The 13,172-nt window shown below is 52.5% G+C and overlaps 2 pseudogenes; both read left to right on the top strand.

The window, feature by feature from the left end:
- The first annotated feature begins 3,344 nt into the window (after positions 1-3,344).
- LOC138685823 (feather keratin Cos1-1/Cos1-3/Cos2-1-like) lies at positions 3,345-4,187 on the top strand (annotated as a pseudogene).
- A 6,454-nt stretch (positions 4,188-10,641) lies between these two features.
- LOC138685821 (feather keratin Cos2-3-like) lies at positions 10,642-11,460 on the top strand (annotated as a pseudogene).
- Positions 11,461-13,172: the final 1,712 nt, after the last annotated feature.

Genomic DNA, 13,172 nt, shown 5'->3' with positions numbered 1-13,172 from the left:
CTCTGGTACTTCCAGCCATAACAACACTGCTCTTCTATGCTTCCTCTCTTTGCTTTATGTGTCTGAGGCAGATTGACCTTGGCTGGCTGCCAGGTGCCCACCAAGCCGCTCCTTCAGTCCCCTCCATCAACAGGACGGGGGGCGAAATACGATGAAAGGCTTGTGGGTCAAGATAAGGACAAGGAGATTACTTACCAATTGCTGTCATGGGAAAACCAGACTTGACTTGGGGAAATTAATTTGATTTACTGCCAATTAACTGCAAGAGAGTAGGATAGTGAAAAATGAAACAAACCTAGAAGCAAATTGCCCCCACCCCTCCCTTCTGGCCAGGCTCAACTTCACTCCTACCTAACTCTTCCACTTCCTCCCCCCAAACAGCACAGGGTGATGGGGCATGGGGGTTGCGGTCAGTTCATACTGCTTCATCTCTGCCGCTCCTTCCTCCTCATGCCCTTCCCCTGCTCCAGGATGGGGTCCCACCCACAAGACACAGTCCTTCACAAACTTCTCCAACATGGGGCCTTCCCATGGGCTGCCATTCTTCATGAACTGCTCAAGCATGGGGCCTTTCCATGGGCTGCAGTCCTTCAGGAATGGGCTTCTCCAGTGTGGGTCACCCGTCCAGCTAGAAAACCTGCTCCTGTGTGGGCCCCTCTCCATGGGCCACAGTTTCTACCAGAAGCCTGCTGCAGTGTGGGTTCTCCACAGGCTGCAACTTCCTTCAGGCCATCTCCACCTGCTTTGCTACGAGGTTCTCTGTGGGCTGCAGAGTGGATATCCGCTCCGTCGTAGTCCTCCATGGGTTGCCAGGGGACAAGCTGTGTCACCATTGTCTTCTGCAGGGCTGCAGGGGTATCTCTGCTGTAGCTCCTGCAGCACCTCCTCCCCTTCCGTCTTCACTGACCTTGGTGTCTGCAGAGTCGTTGCTGTCACTTTTCTCACTCCTCCTCTGGCTGCTGCACACTGCTTTTTCCCCTTTCTTAAATATGTTATCACAGAGGCACTACCAATGTTGCTGACGGGCTCAGCTTTGGCCAGCAGCGGGTCCATCCTGGAGGCGGCTGCTACTGGCTCTTTCTGCCATCTTCTCACAGAAGCCATCCGTGCAGCCCTTCAGTACCAAAACCTTGCCAGGTAAAGCAAATACACTGTCATGACTCTTGTATTGTTATTTTGTGCAGAAACTCTTTTGCCTATCTTGGCTGCAAGATCAACTCAGCCAGCTCAAGGTTAACAGAGGAGGCTGCAGCCAGCTCCCTCTCACTACAGGCAACTACACCACCTGTACCTGCATGCAAAAGACAAGAAGAAACAAGGCCAGCACATCAATTCAAACTGGGGAAAAAAGAAAAAGAATGCATGGAAAATCACAGGGTAGCCAAACCATTTTTTCCAGCTGCTCTGTAATGTAAGGTTGCGTCTGCACTTCTCTGCCTTTGGAAGAGAGGGCATTTACCTTAAAGTGAGTCTAGAGACAGGTTCCCTACTACATCACTTCTGATGTCCCAGCCTCAGTGTCTGTAGCCAGAGGGGAGTCTGCCTTGTCCCAGACACACACCCTTCTGCTGCCACATGAGTGTGTCACTGTGCCACCGCTCCCTTTGCAAGGGCAGGGGCTGGTCCCAGACCCTTGAGGAGATCACCAAGGTCCACTGGGACCTTCTAGCACTGGAGGATTTTTCTTCTTTTCCTTGTAACATGGGACTTCTTTGCGGGGGGAGGGCAGGAGAGCATGAATGTGTGTGACCGGTCTGCATGTACATCATTGTGTGGGCACAGGTGTGTGTATGGGTGTGCTTTTGTGTGTGTACAGCTGTGTGGAGGAGCAGGACATTTCCTGGTTTGCTTGTGCCCGGCCGTTTTGCCCCTGAGGCAGATGCTGAGGTGCTAAAACCCACCCGTGGTTCCCAGGGCCTATGATGGTGAGGCTTTCCCCAACTGCCTGAAGATGGCGTCATCTGCCTCCTCTTCTTGAGCACGAGGTGTGGAGCAGGCTGTGCTGGTTTTGGCCTGGACAGGGTTAATTTTCTTCATAGTAGCTGGTATGGGGCTATGCTTTGGATTTGTGCTGAAAACAGTGTTGATAATTCAGGGATGTTTTCATTATTGCTGAGCAGTGCTTACGCAGCATCAAGGCCTTTTCTGCCTCTCACACCACCCGTCCAGTGAGGAGGCTGGGGATGCACAAGAAGTTGGGAGAGGACACAGCCGGGACAGCTGACCCCAACTGACCAAGGGATATTCCATACCATATGATGTCACACGCAGCATTTAACACTGGGGGAAAAAATTTCTTCCTTGCGTCCAATCTAAACCTACCCTCTTTCAGTTTAAAGCCATTGCCCCTTATCTTGTCCCTACAGGCCCTGGTAAACAGTCTTTCTCTCTCTTCCTTATAAGTCTCCTTTAAGTATCGGAAGGCCGCAAGAAGGTCTCCCCAGAGCCTTCTCCTCTCCAGGCTGAACAACTGCACTTCTCTCAGCTTTCCCTCATAGGAGAGGTGTTCCATCCCTCTGACCATTTTCATGGGCCTCCTCTGGACCTGCTCTAAAAGATTCTACAGACTCTTCCCACAGTCACTGAAGAGACATCAGCTCACACACGGCACTTATGCCATCCCAAGCAGACATCCATGGTAAACGAGACAAGTCATCTTTCTGGAGACACTGATCCTGTAATTGACCAGTCGTGGCCTCTGAACTGCCCAGCTAGCATAAGCTCACAGCAAGGCCTGCATACCTGGTCACGTGCGCATGGCTTGCTTCATCATGCGATCAGAAGTGAACCCACAGGCTGTCCTACCAGAGCCTACAAGCACCTCCAGCCCATGGCTAAACCCCATAGCCACGTCCACGCTACTCGCGGACAGACCGATAGCAGGGAAAGGGCTTTTGTGGGGGTGAAATGGTTTCAAGCTGGGCACATTACTCTCATCAACTGCACCTCCCACTCTCACCCACTGCAGATCAGTCTTCCCCCTGACTCTGTCAAGTCCAAGACTTGCGTGGTGGCTCTGGATAGTGTAGACAGTCTCTCTTGGGGTGTCTTGAGCCTTCTCAATTAGCTCTAGATGACTAGAGGTCTGGATGTGTGTGTGTGTAGTCTAAGCCAGCTGTTTAGTCTACCTTGAGTGTCCTTTACGGGACTCCTCCAGCATGTGAGCTGAGTCCTCTGCCCACGCTGACGTGTTTTGCTCCGGAAATGCTTGGGCCTCTCATCCTGTCACACAAAAGATGCCGTCACTGGGGAATGTGCCTGGCCTAAAGCAGGAAATGAAACGACAGCAATTCAGGGAGCCAAAACACAGCCTATAGCATTAGGTGAGACGTTTTGCATTCAAGATGAGCTTGTCAGAAAAGAATCACCTCTGCAAGGGATGCCTCTGGCAGCCTGGGGCAGCAAAGGTCCATGATAAAAGCCAGCCCAGCTCCTCACTCTCTCATCCACTTCTCTTGCCTCCATCTCCTTGGGAGTCAGGTGAGTCTCAACCCCCTTCTCCTTCTCTGCTTTCTCTAAAGGCAGGTCTCACCTCAACGGGCCCCTCAGCTGACACCAGCTTGGTTCTATGCCACATCATGGGGCTGCTTGTCATGGGAGAGGGAAGCGGGGAGAAGGTTAGACATGGAGGGAGTCTGAGACTGTACTCAGGTGCCTTCTGGACTCAGGGCTAGGCAGTAGCCGCATGGGAGCTCATGGCTATTTCTGGGCCCTGGCAGGACGAGGCCAAGAAGCCCTCAGACATCTCTGCACAGCCTCCATCTCCCGGCCCTGCATCTTCTTTGGCTCCCTCGTGGTGTGGTGACAGAATGCTCCTCACGCCTCCCCATGTTTTGCTTCCTCCCTGCCCTCTCTCCCAGGTACACCTCCAGCCCCAAGACATGTCCTGCTGTGACCAGTGCCAGCCCTGCCAGCCCTGCGGCCCGACCCCGCTGGCCAACAGCTGCAACGAGCCCTGTGTCAGGCAGTGCCAGAACTCCACCGTCGTCATTGAGCCCTCTCCCGTGGTGGTGACCCTGCCCGGCCCCATCCTCAGCTCCTTCCCGCAGAACACCGTTGTGGGCTCCTCCACCTCCGCTGCTGTTGGCAGCATCCTCAGCTGTGACGGAGTGCCCATCAACTCTGGGTGCTGTGACCTCTCCTGCATCACCAGCCGCTACTGCGGTAGAAGGTGCCCCCCCTGCTAAAGATGCTGGCAACGGCCTCCGATAAGGACTCCTAGGAACCCAGAAGATGCTGCTGGACAGAGGATCAAAATTCATGCTGTTGTTTTCAGACTAGCTGGTCACCTCTGGCTTGCCCTGCAAGGGCAGCGTGGAAGGGACAAGCCTGGGCTCTCTGAAAACATGGCCAATGTCTACCTTTCCTCTCTTCCACTCACCCTTTTTCTCTCTTTTCTTTGTTGTCTTGTGCTCCCCTCAAAGCCTGCTCTGAGGACCCCAGAAACCAGCCTGGAGTGACCTGCTAGGCTGTCTCCCTTTTGCCAGGCAGGTCAACAGATGGCCGGTGGCAACTCTGCCACAGGAAAAGGGGAACAGATTCTTGGCTGCTCCTGCTCCTTCCTGCACTGGGGGCCTCCCCTTGGAGTGACCCCATTTCCCTCTTTAGAGTCATTAAAAAATTGCTGCAACCCTACCTGTGCCCCTTGGGTGCTCTTTCCAGCTGCCTACTGACTGCTGAGGGTCAAAGCCATTGCTTTGGAGGGGAATTTGGTGGGGGCAGAGGGGGACCCTTCCTCACTCCTAGAGGCATTGGAGGGTGGGACACACTGCAGCGAGTCCTCTTTCGGGCAAGGCCTCTTGAAGCTGAGCGAGACAACCCTAGTTACTCCACAGCCAATGACCATCACGCCTTGCCTTGCTGCGACTCTGCTCAGAAATACTCCCTTGGCCCTGGAGCATGTCATGTGAACAGGAATCCTGACAACTGCTGTCCTCAGGAGAATTACTGTGGGCATGTGGGTAGTCCCAGGGATGTCAGCAGTCCCACAAGCTCTTGGGGAAGAGTGCTCCTCTTGCTTTGGCTGGAGCTGTGCTGGGCAAGGAGGCTCAGGAGACAATGTTGCCAAAGGATGGCAGGAATTGGGAAGGGGTAAATAGCCTTGGGGATGGCCCACAGTCCCTACTCTGCCCGCTCCTTCACTCCATCAGCCAATCGAGGGGTCATGGCCAGCACGCCTGGGCATGGGCAGCAGGGACAGCTTCCCTGTGCAGCCCTATCACCCTTCAGCACAGCATCTGGCATGGCCCACCTCTTGCCTACATGTGTAGGGCTGAGGTGTTCACAAGTTAGTATTGGTATCAGCTACAGCAGGCCACACACTGGAGTCCCCTGTCCCTGTGAACCAACCACCCCCTTGGGTGAAGGCAGGCCCAAGACAGTGACTGGTGGTCAATCACACATGGATGCTCTTTGGTGCCTTGTGTTCCCCCAGCAAGGAGCAGCTTTCTTCAGGCCCAGGAACTCTACAGCCTCACAAGTGCCACAACCCAACTCTGGTCTGGAAAGGTGCCATGTGAGAGGAGATATCCCCAGCTCTGGGAAGACATGGCAGTGACAGTGGGACCTGATTCTGCAATCAGCAGCATCCGTGACCTGTCCCTGAACGGCACAGGGCACACACCAGTGCAACCGTAGGACACATGTCGGAGTGCCTTCCCCCAGGCACCAAGTTCCTTCAGCATTCCCAGAGCCCTGAGGCTGAAGTGGCCCTTGTGCTCTGTGCGGCACCCCTGCTCCCTACATGCAGGCCAAGGCCTTCCCACAGCTGCAGACTCTGGGACCCTGTGGTGTGGGGGTTTGCCCTCACACAGACCTCACACACCACCAACACCACAGGACCAGCACAGGGGACAGAGTGATTCCTACGTGGGGTGAGGACGGGGGGCAGCTGTCCCCAGGCTGGGTTCTGTGGGAGGCAGTGCTGAATTAGGTGGTAACACAGGGACAATGAGCATCAGGACCAAGCCTACCTAGACCCAGTGCAACCATGGGTCCCAGCTCTGGCTCGGTTCCTGGCCCACCGTCTACTATGAGAGCTCTGGCCTAGCGCAGGCCTGCCCAGCTCTGCCCTATCTGTGCCTGTGTCTGGCTTGGGCTACTGTTATCCTCCTGGCCTGGCCAGGCTCCTAGATAGTCCACGGCAGTCACTGGCTGGAGCCTTCACCTTGTCCTCTCTTGAGTCTGGCCTTGGTCTGAGCCCCAGCACTAGCTCTGACCCTGGGACTGAGACCTCCTACACATCTCTTGCCTAAATTACGGCAATGATCGGTAGATGCTTTGGGGGTAGAATTATCTCCTGTCTCAGACAGAAGTCTGAGGTGGACCAAGCTCTTGTTTGTTCTCAGCAGAGCCCTACACCAGGCAAACATTTCTAGGTGTTTACCCGAGCAACCGTCTCCCTCGGGCCCATGCTTATCCAAGACCCGTGAGCGTGGTGGTGAATACACATCCTCATAACCAGCCTGGAGAGCACCGGCTAGCACTTCTCTTGGCACACCAGCACTACACAGAGTTTTTTGACTCATGTGCTTACCCTCCAAAGAGTGCTCTCTTTCCTGAAGGCGTCATGGCCTTTTTATAACACAATGCTATGGACAGTGCTTTGCAGAGGAAGCAACTGCAGTATACCTCTCCGTGGACTGCTGTCGTGGTTTAGGCACAGCCAGCAACTAAGCATCACATGGCCACTTGCTCACTCCTCCCCCCTGGTGGGATGCAGAGGAGGTTCGGAAGCAAAAGAGAAAAACCTTGTGGGCTGAGATAAGGACAGTTTACTAGGACAACACGAGGAGAGAAGAAATAATAAAAACAATAATACCGATAGAAGAATATACGAAGCAAGCGATGCACAATGCAATTGCTCACCACCTGGAACCCCATGCCCTGTCCGTTCCTGAGCCCAGAATCCCCCCTCCCCCCGGCCAACTCCCCCAGTTTATATACTGAGCATGACATCATGTGGTACCAAATATCCTCTTGGCTAAGTCGGGCCACCTATCCTTGCTGTGTCCCCTCCCAGCTTCTTGTGAAAATTAACTCTGTTCCAGCCAAACCCAGGACACGTGTGGCTATCACAGTGTCTTTTTTCTACATCACTGTAACAACAGATTACCTTTTAAACAGGTTTTAAAACTGTATTCCAACAATCTAGTACAAAATGATCAGATGCTGATGTGTTTTGAAAAATATGAAGATAGATCTTTCCCCATGACCACAGCTACTCAAAGTATGTTTTAGAAGACCCAGACCAGCATTGCTTGCAGCAATTATCAGAAATGTATTCTGTAAATAAAACTTACAACCCAACTGCAAGGCTGAGTGTGTGCTCTTCAAGCTCAGCCCAGCCCAGCCTGTCCCACCTCACCCCATGTTTTTTAAGTGGACACTAACAGACAAAACAGTTTGAAGATTTTGTGAATACAAACCCCTCCATGGCAGAAGGGGTTGGACTAGATTACCTTTTAAAGGTCCCTTCCAACCTAAACCATGCTATGATTCCATGATTCTATGAATATTTTAGTTTCAACAGTAAACTTCATAGGGTGCTGTGTGTAGTGCTTCTCAGCCCTCCTCGGTTACTTTTAGTTGTCCCCAGAGAACCTGGTTGTGGTCCTATGACAGAAGATGGGGCATTCGTCATAGGTTTCCATAAAAACATTCCAGTCTCTAGGTGTTCTCAGGCTAGATGGGCCACAAGACTGAAGGACACATTGGACTAAATCAAACAGACTGGACCCCTTAATGACATCTCCTTTGTATACAAAACTTCCCTGGTTTTCCCAGGAAGAAAAATGCTTGTGCTGCCCTACTTAACCGGGAAGAACTTGTGCATTCTTCCAATACCGTGCATGCACATTATCAGGCACTTCCTAAGCAACAAGTAGTCCTTAGGAGTCTCCAGGGACTTTTCCACTCCTCTCTTGTTTTCTTCTGGAAAAGCAGGAGTTATTTTCCTCTGTTGAGAAGGAGAGTTCTCACACTGAACTCAAAACCATAGCACTGTACCAGCTACTAGGAAGACAATTAACTCTATCCCAGCTGAAACCAGGACAGTATCCACCCCTTATTCCATACCATTGACATCATGCTTAGTTCCCATACCTTCAGTTACATCCTGGTCAATCGTCACCGCTTTTTCCTTCCTATAAGAGAGAGAGAGAGAGAGATGTATGTGTATACACACAGAGAGATATCATTCCTTTAGTTTATGGGTCATGTCCATAAGAAGTTCATTGAGTTCATTTAGTTCCCAACTCTGGGCTCCATCTGTCATGCCAGTCTTCTGGGCAGAAGGGACGGCATAAAGTCCTCTTAGTTGGCAGAGCAGGATTGGGCTTCAGTGTGGCGTGACGAGCAGGTGACATTGGATGCAGCAGGAGGATGGTGTGCACCGTTGGACTGTTGCATACTGGAGTCAGTTCTGGTTCCATCACTACTGCGCTCTGCTCAGTCTTCATGTTGCTCAAAGTCCTGTCCAACCTGACCTTGAAAAATTCCAAGGATGGGGCGTCCACAATGTCTCTGGGCAACCTGTTCCAGAGTCTCACCACCCTAATAAAAAAAGATTTCTTCCTTATGTCCAATCTAAGTCTATCCTTTTTCACTTTAAAACCATTACCCCTTCTGTCACTACAGGCCCTGTGTCCTGGTTTCAGCTGGGATAGATAATTGTCTTCCTAGTAGCTGGTACAGTGCTATGTTTTTGAGTTCGGTGTGAGAAGAATGTTGATAACACACTGATGTTTTCAGTTGTTGCTAAGTAATGTTTAGCATAAAGTCAAGGATTTTTCAGCTTCTCATGCCCAGCCAGAGAGAAAGCTGGAGGGGCACAAGAAATTGGCACAGGACACAGCCAGGGCAGCTGACCCAAACTGGCCAACGGGGTGTTCTGTACCATGGGACATCACGTCTAGTATATAAACTGGGAGGAGTGGAGGCGGGGGGATCGCTGCTCAGGAACTAACAGGCCATCTGTTGGCGGGTGGTGAGCAATTGCATTGTGCATCACTTGCATATTCCAATCCTTTTTAGTATTTCTATTGTCATTTTATTAGTGTTACCATTATCATTATTAGTTTCTTCCTTTCTGTTCTATTAAACTGTTCTTATCCCAACCCATGAGTTTACTTCTTTTCCCGATTTCCTCCCCCATCCCACTGGGGTGGGGGGGAAGTGAGTGAGCGGCTGCCTGGTGCTTAGTTGCTGGCTGAGGTTAAACCACAACAGTCCTTTTGGTGCCTAATGTGGGGCTCGAAGGGTTGAGATAATGACAACCCTAACCAGCGCTTGTTAAAATGAATTTGTTACAAGCATTTATTACATTGGTCTAAGAGTCGCTGGTCACTATGTTGATTTATGAGTTCTTAGAGTTGTGGCACTTGTTTTTAGAGTTCTGTTATGCATCACCTCACTTGCTGTATGTAGTCCCTGTGCTGCTGCTTATCATCCGTGGGCGGTAGATTAAGGTTTTTGCTTTGATGTATTGTGCAATACTGGCTTATGGTAGGATAAAATTATCGGTTGTGGGACTAATCCGGTGTTTGCACTCAGCATTGTTGTCACCTCTATACTTTGGGAGCCATCTGTGGGAAGCTATTAATACTTACACCATTCACCCTTCCTCCTCAGAGAGCCAATCTATGGGTGAGACACCTTTCTTCCCCAGTCTAGTTACAATGGCGTTTGAGAATTTTGGAAAATTTGAAAACCCCTGGGATGTTGAGACCAGTATGGTCCTATTGGTAGGAACTAGCATAATCCTGAATGTGGTTCAGCTCTTGTTTAAGGTTAAACAACTATTTTAGAAGATCACCCAGAGGGTTAGGGTCAGGGTGAGTGCCTGACATGCTCCATGGAAGCCATGGGGCGAACTTCCGCCTCCTTCAACTCCTGCTGCATTTCTGAGTGGGGACCAAAATGGACTCTCAAATGCTCCTTCAGGACCTGGGAGTGCAGCAGGCAGCCTCTGCAGGGAAACAACCTCACTGTGTTCAACCGCCTCTTGCCCTGGGGGGGGCTGCAGTAACCGAGAAGTGCCTTCCAGGTGGTCATCTTCTACCCTTGTGGAAGACGTGTTCACGGGCCCAGCATGCTCAGAAAAACAGTTTGCATTAAGGGCCCTTGTGATCCCTGTAATCCCCTGACAGTAAGATGCCAAAAGAGGCCAACAAATTTCTCCAGAGGGCACGTTTAGGAGGAAGAGGATTGAAACCCAGCAGTGCAGCCCACCTGCCTGGGAAGCTGACCACAAGTGAACATTGGAGCAAGTTGGGAAGGAGGGAGGGAGGGAAAAGGAAAGACACGGCACGTCCTCACACAGGGAAGCCCTTGGGTGACCAGCCAAGGGTTGCAGGGCTGGGAGCAGCTGGGCCGTTCCTGTGAACGTGGCCACAGGCAACCCCACCAGCGTGCCCCAGGCCAACATCATTTGCCTGCACTGCACCCATCCGGCACCCAAACTGAGTCTTCTGCCAGCAACGTCGCATTCCTGTCCTGCAAATCCTGGAGCCTCTCGATCCCAGCACTCAGAAGAAGTCTCCATGAGGGAATGGGTATGGCATAAGCCAGGAAATGAAAAGGTGTCATCCGGGAAAACAACCACCCAGCCCACATCATTAGCTGGGATGTTTTCCGTTCTTCATGAGCACCTTAGAAAATTGTCACTTCCGTAGAAGCTCCCTCTGGGCCTGGGGCAGGTCAGGGCCACCATAAAAGCCAGCCCAGCTCCTTGCTCTCTCATCCACCTCTCTCAGGTCCTTCTCCTTGGGAACCAGGTGAGTCTAAAAGCCTTTCCTCATGTTACTTTCTGCTCCTGCAGATGCATGCTCCTCAACCCTATGCTGGGTCATGGTGCTGCTTGTCATGGGAGGGGGAAGAAAGGTGAAGGTCTCACTCAGAGAGTGTCTGGGACTTGGCTGAGGAGGCTCAACTTTTAAGAGATAGTCAGACGCTCCTTTGGGCCTGGTGACACTCTGCAGTACCGTGTCTGGATAAGGCTCAGAAACCCTTTGGCCTCACTGCCCAGCTTCTACCTCCCAGCTCAGCAGGTGCCTTTGACTTTGCTGGTGGACTCATGGCAGACGGCTTCTCGCATGTACCCGTGCTGTGATTCTTCTCTGCCCTCTGTCCCAGGTAAACTTCTGGACCTGAGATATGTCCTGCTACAACCAGTGCCAGCCCTGCCAGCCTTGTGGCCCGACTCCACTGGCCAACAGCTGCAATGAGCCCTGTGTCAGGCAGTGCCAGAACTCCACCGTCGTCATCCAGCCCTCTCCCGTGGTGGTGACCCTGCCCGGCCCCATCCTCAGCTCCTTCCCGCAGAACACCGTTGTGGGCTCCTCCACCTCCGCTGCCGTTGGCAGCATCCTCAGCTGTGACGGGGTGCCCATCAACTCTGGGTGCTGTGACCTCTCCTGCATCACCAGCCGCTACTGTGGCAGAAGGTGCCCCCCCTGCTAAAGCCCCTGGTGACAGCCCAGACAAGGACCACCCCAAAACCAGCAGCTGATGCTGAAGTGAGGACGGAACTCCTGGCCATTCATTTCAGAGAGGCTGAACATCCAGTGCTGCCCTTCCAAAGGAGGGCAGCGGAGGCCCTCTGAAAACATGGCCAATGTCTAAATCCCCTGCCTTCCACTACCTCCGATCTCTTTCTTGTCTTCTTTTGTTCTTCTGGGCCGTAAGATCTCCAGACCCAACCTGGGGCATCTGCTGACCCCTCTCTCTCTGCAGTGCAAGCAAACAGATGTCCTGCAGGATCTCCACCATGGGCAACGGGCGCAGACTTTCAGCAGCTGCTATTGCTCTCCCTGCACCGGCAGCCTTCTCTAGAATTGAACTCCCTTCCCTCTTCAGAGTTATTAAAGCTTTCCGCATCACAGCCTCTGCCTCCACGTACTCCTTTTCTTGGTGGACATTGTCTCGTGGTGCCAAGGACGAAAGGCATTGCCTTTGGTTGTGGGGGGAGAAGGTGAGGACGCAAGTGAACTTTTCATCATTTCCAGAGGAAGGGGAGGGTGGGAGACAGGGCAATGGGTCCCTTGCAGTCACTGCCTCTTGAAGCTGAGGAAGACATACTCAGCTCCTCCACAGCCCCTGGAGTTCAGGCCCTGCATTCTGGCATCTCTGCTCAGGTATGGCCCCTTGGCCTCAGAGCAGGTCCTGCAGATCGGGAGCCCAACCACTGCTATCCCCCAGTGAGGAGCCCGGTGGTGCTGGAGGCTTGGAGAGGCCAACAGCTGACAGCCTGTGGAGAGGGGAATTCTACCTACACACCCTCTACACCCTCCACCTCCCAAACAGTGCCCTGCACAGCCCAGCAGTTACACAGGTGTGCAGGGCTAAGGTGACTCACAGGCTGATGTTGAAATCAGCCTGGCCAGGCCACACACCAGGGTCCTCAGGCTTCTCACACAGAACCAGCTCCCACCAGACAGGGAGCCCAAGGACAGCATCCAGTGCCCAAACCCCCATGGCTGCTCTGTGTGGCCTGGCCTTCTGCCAAGCATGAAGCAGCTTTCCTCAAAGCTGGCTCTTCTCCTGGCACGCTCTGTTGCCCACCTCTGCCTGGGGGTCTCTTCGCCCATTGTGCTCTTGTACAGAGTTGTACAGCCTGGTCCCACTGCAACAGAAATGACGCAGGGCTAGGGAAAGCCCACAAGGCAGGGCATGAGGAGGCCTCCAAGGACCGGCAGAGTGCACTGGGGGACAGTAGGTCCTCTGGATCACAGCACGTAGGCATGCAGCAACTGGAGGAGACACAGAGTAGTTCTGAGCATTTTCCAAAATTGTTGTAAGCATGTAATTCCTGGAAGGAGCGTTGTTCTGTGGCACGTTATTTACATTTTTCATCTTACTTTGAACTCTGACCTCTGAGGGACACATCCCGGAGCAGGTACTCTAAGGAAGAGGCTTACAGGAATAGCAGAAGAAACAATGTGCAGTAGACAAAAACAGAAAGTGAAGAGCAGCAGGGAACCATTGCACAAGCTGTCCCAAACTCCTACATTGCCCATCACTTCTCCAAAGCCACGGGCAGAATAACCACATAACCCGCAGCGAAAACGAGGGAACCTGAGACTCATTCACCACCTTCTTCTTCCTCTCAAGCCACTGACACTGTCCTCTCCTGGAAGAGGATTTTGACCTGCAGAGCTCTGGGTGTACAGGGC

The sequence above is a fragment of the Haliaeetus albicilla genome, chromosome 7 (assembly GCF_947461875.1).
Source record: "Haliaeetus albicilla chromosome 7, bHalAlb1.1, whole genome shotgun sequence".
NCBI lineage: Eukaryota > Metazoa > Chordata > Aves > Accipitriformes > Accipitridae > Haliaeetus > Haliaeetus albicilla.
Note: the sequence above shows the minus strand (reverse complement) of the source record. Positions and strands in the feature narration are given on the sequence as shown.